The sequence below is a fragment of the Podarcis pityusensis genome, assembly GCF_964106645.2.
Source record: "Podarcis pityusensis genome assembly, chromosome: 3".
NCBI classification, from domain to species: domain Eukaryota; kingdom Metazoa; phylum Chordata; class Lepidosauria; order Squamata; family Lacertidae; genus Podarcis; species Podarcis pityusensis.
The window spans coordinates 20,649,675-20,666,785 of NC_138026.1; the positions used below are offsets into that span (position 1 = coordinate 20,649,675).

General features: G+C 40.1%; 1 protein-coding gene across 1 annotated transcript in view; it reads left to right on the forward strand.

Moving 5' to 3' along the window:
- Positions 1 to 17,111, forward strand: part of KLHL29 (kelch like family member 29) — a 404,977-nt gene that overhangs the window by 192,905 nt on the left and 194,961 nt on the right. The gene's annotated exons all lie outside the window — the stretch shown is intronic.

Below are 17,111 nucleotides of genomic sequence, written 5' to 3' on the forward strand. Positions count from 1 at the left end.
CTTCTTTTCGTGCATTGCCAAGGAGATAGGAGGAGTGGGATTAGCATTCTGCCTCCTATCCCTGTCAAGAGACATATACTGGAGGAAAACTAGAATTGGACTCGTACCTGACAACCATGCACACTTTCTTAAATGCTGCCTCTTTTGTTTAGAGCAATAATTCTAAAGCTCAACTTTGGGGAGTTAAGAACCCTCCAACTACTCACAAGGATCCCTTGTGTTCTGATTAGTGCTGGAGAAAGGCCCGAGTACCTGCTAGATTTATTCAGTTTCCTTGCAAATGTCACTTTTTTGTTTTAGAATTCTACAGTAGTTGACTTGCTTTTCACCATCCAAGCGGTGATGATGCACAAGGTCTTGTAAATACCGTGCTGAAGTCGCTGCTGCATTTCGCTTAGAGCTCAGAGACTTTTTCTATTGGCACTATTGATTTTGTGAACTTCATGTTGTTTAGTACCATATGAAACATCAACATTTCAGAAACAATGCAAGGTTCTTCTTCTTTTAGTTTTTAGGATATTTTTCCCCCCCTTTTAAGGCCCACATGCTTGTGGAATACAATGTTTTGCTAATTCCCCTTTATCCCACTTTGACTATCTCAGTGTACCGGAGAGGAAAGTTCTTTAGTCGTCTTCCGACATTCTACGTCTTTCTGTTTTATACTCCACGATTGTTGGCTCTTCTTGTGGATGCTACTCCTCCAGGCAGTTTCAGAGACTTAAAAACCCCTAAAAAGATCAAAACTTTCCTTTAAAGGAACTTGTACAAACCTCTCTTTGATGCACTGCAGATCTTGGATTAAAATCAATGCAACAGCAACAACAGAAGAAAACAATTATCAATATTGTGTACAGTCTCTAAATTTCTAAAACAAAGTTTTCTTTCAAGTCTTCCGCTTGCTAAAAGCCAATGGGAGGGCTTTGACCCGATTCTCCAGAGAGATTGCTTTAGAAAATGTTTTTTTCTTTCATTCTTTCTTGTCAGGTTTTTATGTCATGCCATCTTAGACAGACTCAGACTTTTTTAAAAAAAAACAAAAAACCCTAAAAATGAAGCTGAGGATACAAGGGAGAGGAGGTTTATAAAAGAGATACTAGGGCCTAGCTTATGCCAGTAGAAGATTGTACAATAAGAGTTCCTGAGCAATAATTGTGTTTTATTTAAAACACACTCTTCCTGCACCACCAAACCCTGTCTCAGTGTGAGTGCAATAGCAGGCGGGATTGCCAATGCCCCCCCCCCGACGCCTGTCCCCATTATTATTTTTTAGGCAAGCGTGTAAAGCTGAATTTGCACAGGTTAAATGCACAGAAGTTGTGGGTCGCCTGTATAGCGAAGATGAATACTATGTAATAAAAGCATAGGTATATGCCCTGCAAAAGTGAGTTCAGGTTTGGCTGTAACTAAGCCAACCAAGGCTTAGGTCACGGCATCATGGTAGCAGGAGAACCAGAGGAGAAACCAAGAAGTCACAATCTTCTCACCAGGAGCCCACACATTTGCACTAGTTCATGGTTTGGTTTAGCGTTACATGTGAACTGGGCCTTGGTCTCTCACATTCTGTCAGCTCTTTTCCTCGCTGTAAACAGTTTGCCTAATGTAGCTTCATCTTTACCCAATAGGCCAGAAACAATGAACTGATACAGACTTAAATCATGCTTACATTAGACTCACTGATTCCTATGGTTTCACTATCATCATGACTAAAGCTGGATCCAAACCAATAATTAAACAGTTGGGTGCACTGCAGTAACTTAACCCCTCACCTATTCCCTTTTCTCCTTCTCCATCCAATTTCAGTTTGGGCTTGGGAGACATGTTTGTTTATAAATTTATACCTCAGCTTTCTGCAAAAGTCCATCAGGCAGCTTACACAAAATGGACGACACAAAATTAAGTAGCCTAAAAACAAAACACAGAGCAAAGCAAACTTAGCAAGCAAAATCAACATCAGTTAAACACAAACAAGCTGCAGTTTTAAAAGCAGATCACTCCGCAGAGGGCTGAGAACAAAGAGCAGTCCTTCCCTTACACTCACTCCAGTTTCTTTTGCCAGCCTTAATCACCCCTTGCTCCGAAGATCATGCTACTCCAGAAATTCTTATTGTCAGATGCCTTGACAAATGGCTACGTAATACAATGTGTCCACAGGTGATGTGCCCAGCTCTGTCCTAACACAATAAACATCTTGGCAGACTTGAAGAGGTGGCCTTAATCCCATCTGTTAGTTTGTTTGGAGCTGGAACATATGTAATGGAAAATAACAAAATATAACCCCTTACAGAAAGCGCAAAACTTTGTGTTTCCAGTTCTGTGTATTTATGGCAGAATAAATGCATTGGGTAGACTGCACATGCATCCTTTTTCTCTAGACAGAATCTCCGTCATATATTACGTGACCTTAGAGACATTCCAACAAATTATCTTTTCTGTATGTTACCTGCTACATGTTTTATGGTGTGAGCCTGAGAATTTCCTTTGCCTTGACTGTAGAGTGAAAATTCATTCTTACAAGCACACAAACTGATAGGGGACGTAGAACTGAATGGGTGGACATTTTGCGAAACTTTTTGCCACCGTGCATCTCCTTTTCACAACACTTGGTGCCAGAACAGCAGTTGCAGTAGAATAACTACAGCCATTGGAATTTCAGTTGGCCAGTTTTCCAAGTCTCCCCACTCCCAAGTTGTCTGGGCTTGTTATATTCAGTGACTGATTAGAATATTCTTAGTATATTTTTTGGAAGCTGTTGCATGCAAAAAGTTAACATTTCATCCATCAACCCCAGCTGCCAAAACTTATCTTAGCACTCCCATTTCTCCCCTCTCAATTTGCAGCTGAAAAGCAGGCTTGTTGTGTGCTTAGCTTTTCCACCGCATACTCGTCACCACCGTTCTTTTCTGGATCATAGTTGAAGTGTTATGGAAAAAAATGGCTGGGAACAGAGGAAGGGGAATCAAGCTTTTAGCAGCACATCCTTTACCTTTTGCTTCTTCACTGGAAATCCAGGGAGAGCAGTGGTGGCACTGTTTCGCACCAGTGGCAGGAACTCCAGAATACATGTGTGGCGATCACACAGGGTCCGCGGACGTTTAACGGTCTATTGATCCCTGTGCCACCACTGTGCTCGCTTCCCCGCTGCCACCAAACCGTTACTCTCGGGTAAAACACTGAGTCCAGACATTTGTTTAAATTGAACCAAATAAACAAGTTTATTTTATAATCATTAACAAGTTTATGGTTTCTCAGATAATATTCCTGTCAGTTTCTTAACTTTAGTTTCTTTACTGGTCTATACCTTCCTAATACCTTCTGACTGATTATCTCAACTATTTGACTGACTCCTCTTAAAAATTCTCTCACTCTCTCACATCAGACTAGCCCAACCCACAGACTTATCCTCTCTGTCTCTTCTCTAACTCCAGACTGACTTCTCAAACACCCTAACTCTAACTCTAACCCCCCCCCCCTTGGGTTCCCATTGGTTAGTCATTTTACAATTAGTTAACCCTTTCCTTATGAACCCAGTATGATGTCACACACCTAGGAAGGCAAACGCCACAACACGTCTTCCAAATTTGTACCTCTAATCATTGTCACTGAAATTTCTAAGCTTTATACTTAACGTTTCTGATGCGCCTTGCAGTACCCTATCCTCCGTGCCTTCTTTTGGCCAACCACAAAGATTGTTTAGTTAACTACTGCCAGATAGGAGTACAGAAGTAGTGGTGCAACGTACTTGTAAAGACATTTGCAATTTAACGCATTGCCCTAGAGCAGGGGTTGTCAGCATGGTGTCCTGCAAACCTTGTTGGACTCCAACTCCCATCAGCCCTAGCCAGCATGGTCAGTGGCCAGGGATGATGGGACTTGTCATCCAGCAGCATATGGAAGCCCACAGCTCCCCAAGTCCTAGGCATACCCAAACTCGGCCCTCCAGATGTTTTGGGACTACAACTCCCATCATCCCTAGCTAACAGGACCAGTGGTCAGGGATGATGGGAATTGTAGTCCCAAAACATCTGGAGGGCCAAGTTTGGGGGTGCCTGCCCTAGAGACATGAACCTGACAAGAGGGTTATTGCACCACATAGTCATATCCTTTTGTTCACTTCCAGGTAGACCAATTCATTTCTCTGCTTTTGGTGTTTGCTGTTGAAAGTCCATTATCCCTTTTTGTGTGTGTGTGTTCCCTTTATGATTTCTCCCATTGAAGAGATTGGTAGCCATGTGCCAAGAGCATTGTCCAGATCAGACAGACTATCCAGGGACCTGGAAATTTCTCACATAAAGACTCAATTGTTAGATTGAATAAATGGGCTGAATTGTTAACGATTTATAGACCCTTTATAAAGGGAAAGGAGATGCGTTGAAGTCAGAGCACCTGAATTGATCAATGCTCTCAGTGTTCTACCAGAAACACATCTAAAGAAAACAGTAATAAAATATGTAGTAGCTCCTTATGAAAAGCTTCTATTTAGAATGGTAGCTTTTGAATGTTCCTTACAAAGAACAGGCTTCATATTCCCCTAAGGAAGCTAATGCACTAGTTTATTAAAAAGGTTCATTTCTAATTACCCCAGAAACATATTAAGAATAGGACGAGGCTTCTTTTTTTCATTGGCAAGAAGTTAGCTAAACCTCCTTGGGCTTGTTTGTTAGGAAGTGGTTTGTGAAAGTTCAAAATTCACTTTTTCAAAATGGTGGAATCTAGTGATTGCCTGTTGGACTCCATTGTCATAGATGATAAAATGGCATCTTGGGACTTGTTGAGTGGAGAAACATAAGTTGATTTTCAAAGGTGGTTGGTGCACCTGAAACTGAAGTGTCTGTTGCATGGAGTAGAAATGTAAAGGGCTTTCTGCCATATCTCCTTGCTCACATACCACTTGGAGGTGAAAGTGAGCGAGGAATTCTCCCCCCCAGGTACCCCTGTCAACCAGAACTCTTGTTGTTCATGTGAACATGTCAACCTGGATAGCTCAGTTGGTTAGAGTGTGGTGCTGAAATGCCAGTGTTGCAGGTTCAGTCCCTTCATGGAACAGCGGCCTATTCCTGCAATACAGGGGGTTGGACTAGATGATCCTCAATTTCCCTTCCAGCTCTATAATTATTTGATTCCATATCTTGGGATAGAAGGAGAATTGGGTCAACAATATTCATTTGATTTGCTTTGTTTAATTTATATGTTCAAGGGTTTATAGGCCCAAGTAAGCTGAATGTCTTAACTGAAGTGAACAAAACGAATAAAGGGAATGTTGTCCTAGGGCATAGATTGGCAAACTAAGGCTCGGGCGCCGGATCCGGCCCAATTGCCTTCTAAATCCGGCCCGCAGACAGTCCAGGAATCAGCGTGTTTTTACTTGAGTAGAATGTGTCCTTTTATTTAAAATGCATCTCTGGGTTATTTGTGGGGCATAGGAATTCGTTCATATTTTTTTTCTTCAAAATATAGTCCGGCCCCCCACAAGGTCTGAGGGACAGTGGACCGGCCCCCTGCTGAAAAAATTTGCTGACCCCTGTGCTAGGGTTAAGTAGTTGTGGTAATAAGGCATAAGGCTAGGAACCTAAAAACACCTATATGAGAATTTCATTAAAATCAATGGGACCAACTTCCACATGTTTTAGGGCAGAACTTTAACTAATTCTTCTAACTAACTGATTTGTTTAAAGACTAAAGAAGTAATAAAAATTAAGTACTGTGCATTCAAATTAAATCTTGGGCTTACCATAGGTGGCTTACGCTTGCTGTTTTACACTTGTTAATAAAAAACCCGTTATAACTATGTTTCAGTATCCCAATAAAATAGGTTCATAAACCAGCATTTAACCCACAGCAATGACTTAGTTTATTAGTTCACTGGTAGTAGGACAAGTGCCTGCTTCAATTTTTTGTATCCTCTTTTAAAAGTACTCACAGGATTTCACTGTTTTATTCCCCATTTGTCATTTAAACAATTGTTTGGGATTGTGCTGCTGCTGCTACTTCTCTTTGGTGGTGGCGGCTATGATTTCAGTTGTATGTGACCTTTTTCTAACATAAAAGCATATCATTGTGTATATGATAAGTTAGGTGCCTTCATAATTATATAGAAAGGCAGGATATAAATTTCAGAAATGAAGAAATTTGTCCTTGGTGTGGTTCCTGTCTGTAATGTATGCATATCTGAGAAACTGTCTTTGAGTTCATCACAAATCCACTCTCAATCCTTTGGCGAACTTGTGAGGAATAGATTTCAGGGTTGACACCTGTTGCTTCTTTCAAAGAATAGCTCCCTATTTTGTAGTCAACTTAGTCTGGCACACAATGCACTTCTTTACATGCTTACTTGAAAGGATGTCTCAGTGTGTTCATCATGAGATGATATACTTGCATGTGAGCATGCAGGATAGCATCTTGTATTAGGAACTGCTCTGTGTGAAATAAGGAACAGATTGCAAGCCTCCTTTGGTTCATCTAGAGCAGTGGTTCCCAATCTTCTGGCCATGCCTCACCCAAACATCTCTAAAATCCTGATACCACCCCCTGTGACATATAATTCTTATTATTCAAAAAGTGAACTCCTATTCACGTGGAGGAAGCCTAAAAGGCCATAAATTGTTAATACAGTGGTACCTCAGGTTACATACGCTTCAGGTTACAGACTCTGCTAACCCAGAAATAGTGCTTCCGGTTAAGAACTTTGCTTCATGATGAGAACAGAAATCGTGCTCTGGCAGCGCAGCAGCAGCAGCAGCAGGTGGCCCCATTAGCTAAAGTGGTCCCCATGTTGGGAACCATGGATCTAGACCAGGCATAGGCAAACTCTGGCCCTCCAGATGTTTGGGACTACAATTCCCATCATCCTAGCTAACAGGACCAGTGGTCAGGGATGATGGGAATTGTAGTCTCAAACATCTGGAGGGCCGGAGTTTGCCTATGCCTGATCTAGAGTCATTATAGCCTAAGAACCAAAGGATGATATGGGGCAAAAAGTATGACTATACTACACTTTGTTACTTATGACCTCCTAGCAAGGGCAGCAGCTGCACAGGGCTGAGCTCTTTTGGCCCCTATATGTTTCTGAAGATGGGGCTGGGCCCCTCCAGTATCCAGAAAGGGCAGAGGCATCTTCTCCTTCTGCCGCAGATGGGAAGAAGGGTTGAATCAGCCTCCCACCTGGGGCAGCGCCAGGAGGAGTAGAGGAGGTGCCATCGGCCACTGAAGCTGTGCGGCCCCCAGCTCCTCAGCGTCCTGACGTCATGCACACGACATTGCCCTCGTAAGCTGGCACCTGTGCCTCTTAGGTTTCTGAGGCAGTGCAGCACTTAGATAGAAGTGCTTCTGTTGAAGTGACAGCCAAGCACAGTGGTACCTTGGTTTACGAACTTAATCCGTTCCAGAAGTCCGTTCTTAAACCAAAGCATTCTTAAACCAAGGTGTGCTTTCCCAGAGCAGCGGGGGACTCAATTTACAAATGGAACACACTCAACAGGAAGCGGAACATGTTCTTATTCCAAGGCAAAGTTCACAAACCAAAGCACCTACTTCCGGGTTTGCAGCGTTCTTAATCCAAGTTGTTCATAAACTAATCTGCTCTTAAACCAAGGTGCCACTGTATCTGGGAAGGATATACCTGGATGAGGGCTCACGGACTTCCCCGCTGCTTCAGTTTGCAGAATGCCATCTCAAACAGTAGACTGCCCAGCCTTACGAATCCAATCACAGCTTGGGAGCTCCCTGATGATGTCAGCACCAGTGTATTGACTTAGGCTGCTTCTTGGTCCTAGTACCTAACTTATTCAGTTTTTTGACTTGCCAAATGACAGATTTACATTAAACTTTGCAAAGCTGTTTCTTTCTTTCTCTTTTTTTTTTTTTTTTAATACTAGTTTTCTCATTTGGGTATATTTGAATTTTCCTGGGGAAGTGACCGAATAAAGTATTATCTCTAATAAAAAGCAATTTTTCATTTTATGTATGATACTTTCTTGTTTGGCTTCAGAGGAAGGAGTGTATTGGTTCAGTTCCTCTCCAGTGTTATTTAAGGCATGACTGTAGAAAGTGTAGGGTTGTGTGCTTGGCTTTTCAAAACACTTCGGCACAATTTTAGTTTACGTTTTGTATCCTTCATCCGATCAAGGTCAGAGCACTCTAAGCGGGAACAGTCAATTCATTTGTTGTATGCATTATATATTGATGCCAGAAAAGTATTTATAACTCTGTCTGGGCTCTTAGATATACTTTCAAGTGCTCCTTTGAAGACTGCATGGAAAAGGGAATATTCTCTTTCTGCAAATGTTTTATTTTAGAATTCTTAAGGATGAATTCAGATAGATGTACTGTATCCAGGTCCAGACATTTGAGAACATGATGCACACTTGGTGTTCCAAAAGAGTAAAATAAAATTACGAATTTTGTAAATCTCTGTGGGCTGGTGCAGACGTAACACCAGGCATCCCTTAATCAAACGGAAGGATTGCAGAATCTCCTCTCTGACCCATTCCACAAGCCTTGTTCCTTTCATACTCAGATTCATATAAAATAGTGCTGGATGTTTCATCTGTATAGGCATTAACTATGGTAACTTCAGTAATATGCATGCATATTAAACCAGGAATCCTGGTTACATCTGCATTAGATCTTCCTATTGCGTCCTCCTGAGTTCAACAAGGATCTGTCAAAAACTTAACTGATCAACTACTGGTTCGAGATATAGATGACGTATTTGTGTGTTTTTCTGTAGACTGAAAGTTCATATTGTAGATCCCAGATGAAAACATAGGACATACAACTGTGGAATATAGAACCATGTGGAAAATAAAAGTATTTTTTTCAACTGCTACACTAAATCCTTGAGTGCAGTGATTTCGAATGAGGTGCCATCAATAAATGGATGGTTCCTGACCCTGCTTTTCCTTTTTGTTAGACCCAGGTGAGGCAGTAGGAGTGTTGTTGTCAGTGCCTAGATGTGGCAATGGCAGGACCAGCACACCCTGGAGGCAAGGTGAGCAAACTGCCTCAGGCAGCAGGATTCACAAGGACAGTAGTCTCTCTCTCTTTCTTCCCTCCTTGTTCAGGATGTAGATTTTGCCTCACCTCTTCTTCCCTGGCGTGGAGGGGAGGCACCATTTGAGGGTCTGCTCCAGGTGCCAGAATATTTTGAGCCAGCCCTGAGTAGTGGACTCTATGAGGGAGGGTAAACTGAAGCTCAGTGCAGATGAAACTGAGGTACTGATAGGGGCTAGTTTGTCTTCCCAAGGTTTATAGTGTGGGCCTGTGAATCTACTCATCTTCCAATGTGAGAGTTGCATGGCCTTGGTGACACAGATCACTTTTTGTTAAGGTTGTAGCAGGTTGTATCAGTTTAGGTTGTTTTGACAGGATTACTTGTTTCTGTAGTAATAAATTAAGTCGTATGGTTGTTTATCTCCTTTACATTTGATTTAAAATAAAGTTTACTTGTTGTGACCCCACTATATTTATTTAAAAATGTGTAATAGGCCTTTCTTTTAAGACTCCGATTATATAGCATCTAAATCACAGAGTCTATATTTTCTGCCGTGCTTTGCATAATGATGTAAACATATGTTTATCCAAACAGTTAGGAGCAGTTATAAAAAATGGTCACAAATCAAATGGGGAAAATATGGTGATTTGTTGCTTTAATGAACTTCTAATTTCAAGATGGCTGTCATGTTGCATTAGCTCTTTGGGTTTATTAAGACCATTATCCATCCCTCGTAAATTTAGAGGTTCTTTTAAAAAATCACATATAGCTTACTGCTCAAGTTACGTTGAATGACCTTTTGTCATTTATTTTTCTTCAAAGAGAATTTTTATCTTATTTTTATCTTTATCTTATTTTTAGCTGATTATATATGAGTGTGCAAGTGGAGACCTTTTTAAATGCTTTACTAAAATAAATATTTGTTCATAATATGAAATGGTACAAAGTATGTATCATGACACAGGGAATTCCTTTCCATTTAACCAAGGAATAGCTTTCTCGTTCCTTTAATAGCATCCTTCAGCTTCCATTTCAGAGATTTTAATTCTTCCAAAATTGCCATATCAGAGTCTTAATTCCTTTCTATTACTGTGCTCTGAGACCTTTTATGATGATGAGGAAAATTAGTCTTTTTAGCAAGTAATTACTTAAATTACCTTAATTATCTAATAATGTAATGTCAGCAACAAAAATTTATATATACTTCAGCAGAATCATTATAATACTGATTAAAGTAATTGTCAGATCCTAAATACTAGCATGTCTTTCCCCAAAGCCAGGTTTATATATATATATATATACAATTTCAGTGTGCCTTGCTCTGTGCAATTTGGCTTGAGGTGTTTATCATCCCAGTCAGTGATGGCCAGAAAGGTATTTGGGATAATTAGTTAAGTGATTCATAATTGCTGAAACATCTGTCTGAATTAATCCCAGCAAAGGTAGCAGTTTTATTGAACTAAAAATATTCTCATAATACATTTGGCCAAATTGCCCTCTCGGAATAATTCGAAAGGCATCTGGGAGACATTTCAGCCCATCGTCTCACTTCTGCTTTGTATACTGTGTATTCCATAATTGCTTACATCATGTTTCATGATGGCACCTTTAGGCTACAATTTGGATCCCTGTAGGTAGAACCAATTTTGCTACAGCTGCATTGTTCATCTGTGGACCCTAGAGAGCTTCTACTAGGGTTGTACCTGATGTAATGTTTTCTCCAGTGCACACTGTGTGTTGTTACTCACCTGTTAGGGCTCAAACAAGGATGGAGCAGGACATTGTATTAACTTTCATTCAAGGTTCTCTGTTCACATCACCTGCAAACTATACTTGAGTTGCTGAAGCCAGTAATTGAACCTACATTTTAGCAGACCTGGTTTCCTTTTTAAAACAAACTATTATTATTAGTTGCCTAAAATGGGGATGTTGTTAGTGCTTGAAAACAATTTTGTACAAATGATGAGGAGAAAATATAGTCAGTAGAATTTAATTTGTATGTTTGTTTTTAAATCATAGAAAAGTGTAATATAAATTGATAAATCCCCACTCTCCCATGATGCTCACTGGGTCACCTTGGTCCAGTCGCTGTTTCTCAGTCTAGTCTACCTCACAGGATTGTTGTGAGGATAAAACGGGGAGGGGAGAACCATGTACACCACCTTATCCTTGGATGAAAAGGTGGTATATAAATGTAATCAATAAAGCAAAAACAAAGCAAAGATTATTGATGAACAACAATTTGATCCAGTAGCAGGACTGAAAAAACTGCCATTGCTGTGCTACTTATACAGTCTTGTTTCTTGCATTTAAAAATAAATGGTGCAAGCAGTGACCAAACGTTCTTGCACTAGACTCACGGGACTGGTTGCATTTAACCATAGTTAAACTGTGTTTTAATGTTGAACACGAAAGGTTCTTGCTCCACTCCTGTTCTGCTACTCAGAAACAAGCCAGAGTCTTGTTTGTGATTCTTTTCTCTGCAAACAAACCACGAGTGGTATGCAAATTTTGGTGTGTGTGTTTTTAGCTTATCGTGTGTGTGCTGTGATTGAGGGAACCCAGGTTTGGTCATCACAACAAGTCAGACTCTGATTTATGGGCTGGTGGCATAGCAGGAAGAAAAGTGAGAATTTTTCAGTGGTATTCACTAGCATGCTGAACCTTCACATTAAGCGTTATTATTTTTAATTTTGGTTTGATGTTACATGCAAACCAGGCCACTGTTTCCTAAGATCTCCCCTCCCTGACCATTGTGTCACTCATTGTTTATAATCACTATTTCAGTGATTATACACTTCCTAGGTTATTTGGGGAAATTGGGCTTTACCTTTTAATTGGTTTTATATTTTGGAATTAACACGCAAGATATTTTAGCTTGCCTGCTTAAATTGGAATTGTCGTTTAACGTAACTAACTCTAATCTTAAATGTTAACGGCATTAGAGATAATATAGCTCTGGCCATGGCGTGAGATGTCTCTGTACTGGCACTGTAAATTTTCCAAAAGAGGTTTGTGATACCAAGGAGAGAACTGCACATACAGCTCACCAAGGCTACTAAAGGTAAAGGTAAAGGTACCCCTGCCCATATGGGCCAGTCTTGACAGACTCTAGGGTTGTGCGCTCATCTCACTCTAGAGGCCGGGAGCCAGCGCTGTCCGGAGACACTTCCAGGTCACGTGGCCAGCGTGATGAAGCTGCTCTGGCGAACCGGCACCAGCGCAGCACACGGAACGCCGTTTACCTTCCCGCTATAAAGCGGTACCTATTTATCTATTTGCACTTAAGGGTGCTTTCGAACTGCTAGGTGGGCAGGAGCTGGGACCGAACGACGGGAGCTCACCCCGCCGCGGGGATTCGAACCACCGACCATGCGATCGGCAAGTCCTAGGCGCTGAGGTTTTACCCACAGCGCCACCCGCGTCCCTACCAAGGCTACTACATAGAACTAATTAATCCACCATGTTTTGTGGTGGTTAAAATATGTAAACTGGCCCAGGAATGCCTTCCCAAACTTGGTACCCTATAGAGGCCGTTGGACTTCAGTTCCCATCTCACCTCACCATTGGCTCTGCTGGCTGGCACTGGTGGAAGTTGTAGTCTAAAACATCTGGACAGCACCCAGTTTGAGAAGGCTGGGATAGGAAATAAACGTTCCAAACAACCAAACACAATGCGACTTTAAATGGTGTTCTCTGCTTGATGAAATCCTACTTTGAGGCTGTGGTCATTGATGTGACTGGAAATAATATTGACATGGATGACTTTAAATTGGTAGAATCCAGGTTTAATACTTTTGGAATTGTTACATCAAAGGAGCCGGTGATCATTCTTTTTATGTGTGTGTAAGGTAAGAAAGGGAAGCGTCTTCCCCTCCACATATCCTTCCATTAGCTTAAAAATAGTAAGTGATCCTCATAGACATCTTCAAGCATGAAGATAAGAAGGTCAGAGAGATTTCTGGCTGGCCATCGGTTTCTATACTGCTTTTAAGAAATGTTGTAAGGTTATTTGTCAGATGTGGAAGCGCGGAAATTGTTTTTGATAGAAGTAGTGTGGATGGTCTTCAAAGGAATATTACAAGATATCTCTGTATAAGTGTAAGTTGTCCGTCTTTCTACATCATAGGCATCATTGTGGAGGGAAACATCCATGTTCCCGAGTGATCTTCAGAGGAATAAATGTGTGAAAAGATCCTAAAAATATGACCAGCTTTTTAAATTTCAGAGCTGCTCAGATTTTATTTTACTCAAGCGCATATTATTTCAAAGCCACTTTGAAATTTCAGCATTTTGTGATCTATGAAAGGTTCATTGGGAATGAGAGGGAAATGGCAAAAATGTTCAATTGTGCTATTGTTAATCATCTTTTTAGGGGTAGCATTTTCATTTATGCTTTACTTAAAAGATAACTGCTTTGAGCTTCCTGGTACCGTAGAACCCCAAACAGTTTTGCTGTGCCCAAAATTTAGAATATTTCATTTCCATAGGCAAACCAATGTGAGAATTATGAACATTACCTCCTTAAAGCCAGCATGTAAATTTCTTCTAGAACTGTTTGACATTGTGAAGCATTTTCATTCAAGCACCAAAAGATGCAAATCGTTATCTACATTTGCACTAAAGTCATCAAATGCTCTTTTCCCCCCTTTGCAAGCACTCCAGGGTTTTTCAGTAGTTGATTAATGATTTGTTTGGAATTCTAATTCTCCCTGTTTTCCATACTGCATTTCTAAAGAGATTAGCAGAATAGTAAATTCTGTACAATCAGCACATATGTGTGTTGGAACTCGCAAGCTGAGGTAAGAGAAATATGCTTAGATGGATCCAAAACTGTTGTTTGCACAGGAGTGGCCAAAAGGGATTTAAGAGTTCTATATGCTAAAGAGGTGTATTTTAGTGTGGACATCCAGCCATTCCCTCTAGCAGCATGACCCACAAAGCAAAATGCAGCCCACAAGACATATATTGGTTTATGCCAGCAGTTTTGAGAACAGACACATACTCAAGGACAGATTTTTCCCTGATAATTTATTTGCAATTTCAACAAAAACAGAAGGTCTGTTGAGACTTGGTGTAAACTAACTTTTAAACTGGAATTGCCTCTCTAGATTCATGTGTTCCATTTCTACTGTAGATAAGAATCTGTAGTCAGTCCATTAACATAAGCCAAAAAACTGGGGGGAAATCTAGATTTGTACCAAGTGGCTGGGGAAACCCAGCCAGATGGGTGGGGTACAAATAATAAATTATTGTTATTATTATTATTATTATTATTATTATTATTATTATACCACTGAATTAAGAGAATACAAAAGTGTAATCTTTTAAAGAGCAGCTATTGAGATCTGAACAGTCTCCGGACATTAATTAAATCATCCTACGTAGAGGCAACTAAAATTGCCAGTGTTGTAGGGGAAAAAACGATCATGTTTAAGCATCTGTTTGGTTTTAGTGCAGAGATGAGGAAGCAGGAAATGGTGTGTGAGCCTACCTGCATTGGCAATTTTCCCCAAAACAGCATTTCATATTGGAAGATATATGTTTGTTTTGCACAATGCTTCTGTATTGCACAGGCATGGAGACAATGGTTGTTGCCGACTCATGAAGACTTCCAGTGGTGGTCCTGGGCCAGTGCTCCATACTCTGAGCTTTATTTTAAAATTTGAAGAAAAGGAAAGGGAAAAAAGTACAAAACTCTATCCCTCCTAGAAAGTTATGCAACAAAATTTTCAGGTACCTTCTTAGCAATTTTTGCTAATAAGTGATGTAGCAGCCTTGTATATAAAATGGGGTTCATGGGGAATGTGATAAAGGGACGTTTTATACAGCCGATTTATGTTTCCTTGCTCAGCAGACAAAGTAAAGGAAAGCCGAATAGTTTGCAGATTTGCTGTAAAAGCTGCTTTGCCTATATGACACACACACACACACACACACACACACCCCCCGGAAATGCTTGCAGTTCTTCCTTTAAAGTTTTAAACTATTGTTTGTAGCCTTTTTACACTAGTCACTCACCCTTGAAAGGTCTACTATAAAATCTTGTCGTAAGAATCTTGGGGAGTCAGCCACACTTGGTGTGACATTTTGTAACTTCAATGGGTGCGCAGCAGGGATTAATTTATCTTCAGCTGCTCAGGTTTTTTTTTGTTTGGTTTGCTGGCAGGACTGAAATTATTTAGGCCCTATGGCTTCAAAACCGCAAATACTGCAAAAAATAGAACTAATGAGCTTGGGGTGTTTTGATCGGCTGAAAGCCGCAAATACCCAAGTTAAATGGGACATTAATCATGGAACTAATTTTAAAATCTTTTACTTTCTAAGTCCTTAAATTTGCATTGCCTGGCTGCTTCTTATTGGCACAACACTGGTATCAGATGTGGATATTCACAGCCACAACTCTATAGAAGTATGGAAGGGTTTAGTAGTAATATCCTTCTATAGTATCCTTCTATAGTAATAAAACTGGTACAAAAACCCTGTGGAGGAAAGGCTAGACTAACTTTTGTGAAAGGAAATATATTGCTGGATACTTCTTGCTAAATGATGGTACAGTCGTACCCTGGTTCTCAAAAGTAATCCATTTTGAAATTCCGTCCGACTTCCGAAACGTTTGAAAACCAAGGTGCGGCTTCCGATTGGCTGCAGGAGCTTCCTGCACTCAAGCAGAAGCCGTGTCAGACTTTTGGCTTCCAAAAAAACGTTCAGAAACCGGAACACTTACTTCCTGGTTTTTGACGTTCAGGAGCCAAAACATAGGAGTACCAAGGCGTTTGAGAACCAAGGCAGTTTAATAGTAGACTGTCACTTCACATCTATACCCCTAATTCTTATAATTTTTTGAACTTTGGTACCAGAATACTCTCTCTTTTCATTTTTTAATAAGACACTGTATAATTGTAGGGTTCAATAAATTGTGGCAGTGAGTCATCTGTCATTGCCATATGCAGGAATACAATCTAACAGATTCCTGAATAGTTTGCAACGAAAGTTGGGACTGGGGGGAGGGTAGCAAAAAACCAGTATAAGAATAGCAGTGGCAGGGAAACTTAATTAAAAGTTGGGTATTTATGTACAACTTGCTGCTGAAATGGAAGACTCAGGATGAAACGGTAAAATCGGCTATGATTAAATGGGCACAGGACATTGGACATAACATTATGTTTGCTGACTGGGAACAGTTGTGGACCACGGGTATGAAATTTATGGCATGTAATGCCTTAAGAGAGAATATTATGAAAATGATATACAGGTGGTACATAACCCCAATCAAGCTTGCAAAAATCTATCACTTGCCCGATAACAAATGTTGGAAATGTAAAGAAACTGAAGGTACATTTTTTCACCTTTGGTGGACGTGCCCAAAGATTAAGGCTTCCTGGGAAATGATATATAATGAATTAAAAAAGGTATTTAAGTATACCTTCCCTAAGAAACCAGAGGCCTTTTTTCTCCTGGGCATAGTCGGCCAAATGGTGTTAAAAAAGGATAGAACTTTCTTTTTGTATGCAACAACAGCAGCAAGAATACTCATCGCAAAGTATTGGAAGACACAAGAACTTCCCACGCTGGAGGAATGGCAGATGAAACTTATGGACTATATGGAATTGGCGGAAATGACTGGTAGAATCCGTGACCAGGGAGAAGAGTCGATGGAGGAAGATTGGAAGAAATTTAAAGACTATCTTCAGAAACATTGCAAAATTAAAGAATGTTAGAGTGATGTTGGACTGAAAATAAGCAGTTTCCAGCTGTACAGGTTAAAGTTAATGATAGACTAAGATTAAAGATTAGGATTAAAGATGTTTAAAGAAATGGAAATTTGACATTAAGAGGGAAAATTTTATCGTTATATGATACTAAGACCAAAGATCAGGTTTAAAGAAGTTGAAGTTATATATTTCAATATCTTATTAAAGCTAAAGATTGGGATTAAAAAAGTGGAAAAGAAATTGCTGAACAAACAATTTGGATTGGAATACAAAAAAGGGAGGTATGAGGAAGTCCAGAAAATAAGTAACTAAAAAACGGAAATGGAAAAGAGATATTGTTTTTAATTGTTATGTTTTTTGGTCTTTTATTGTTGAATCTTGCTTTTTGTGTGTGTGTGTTTTTGTTA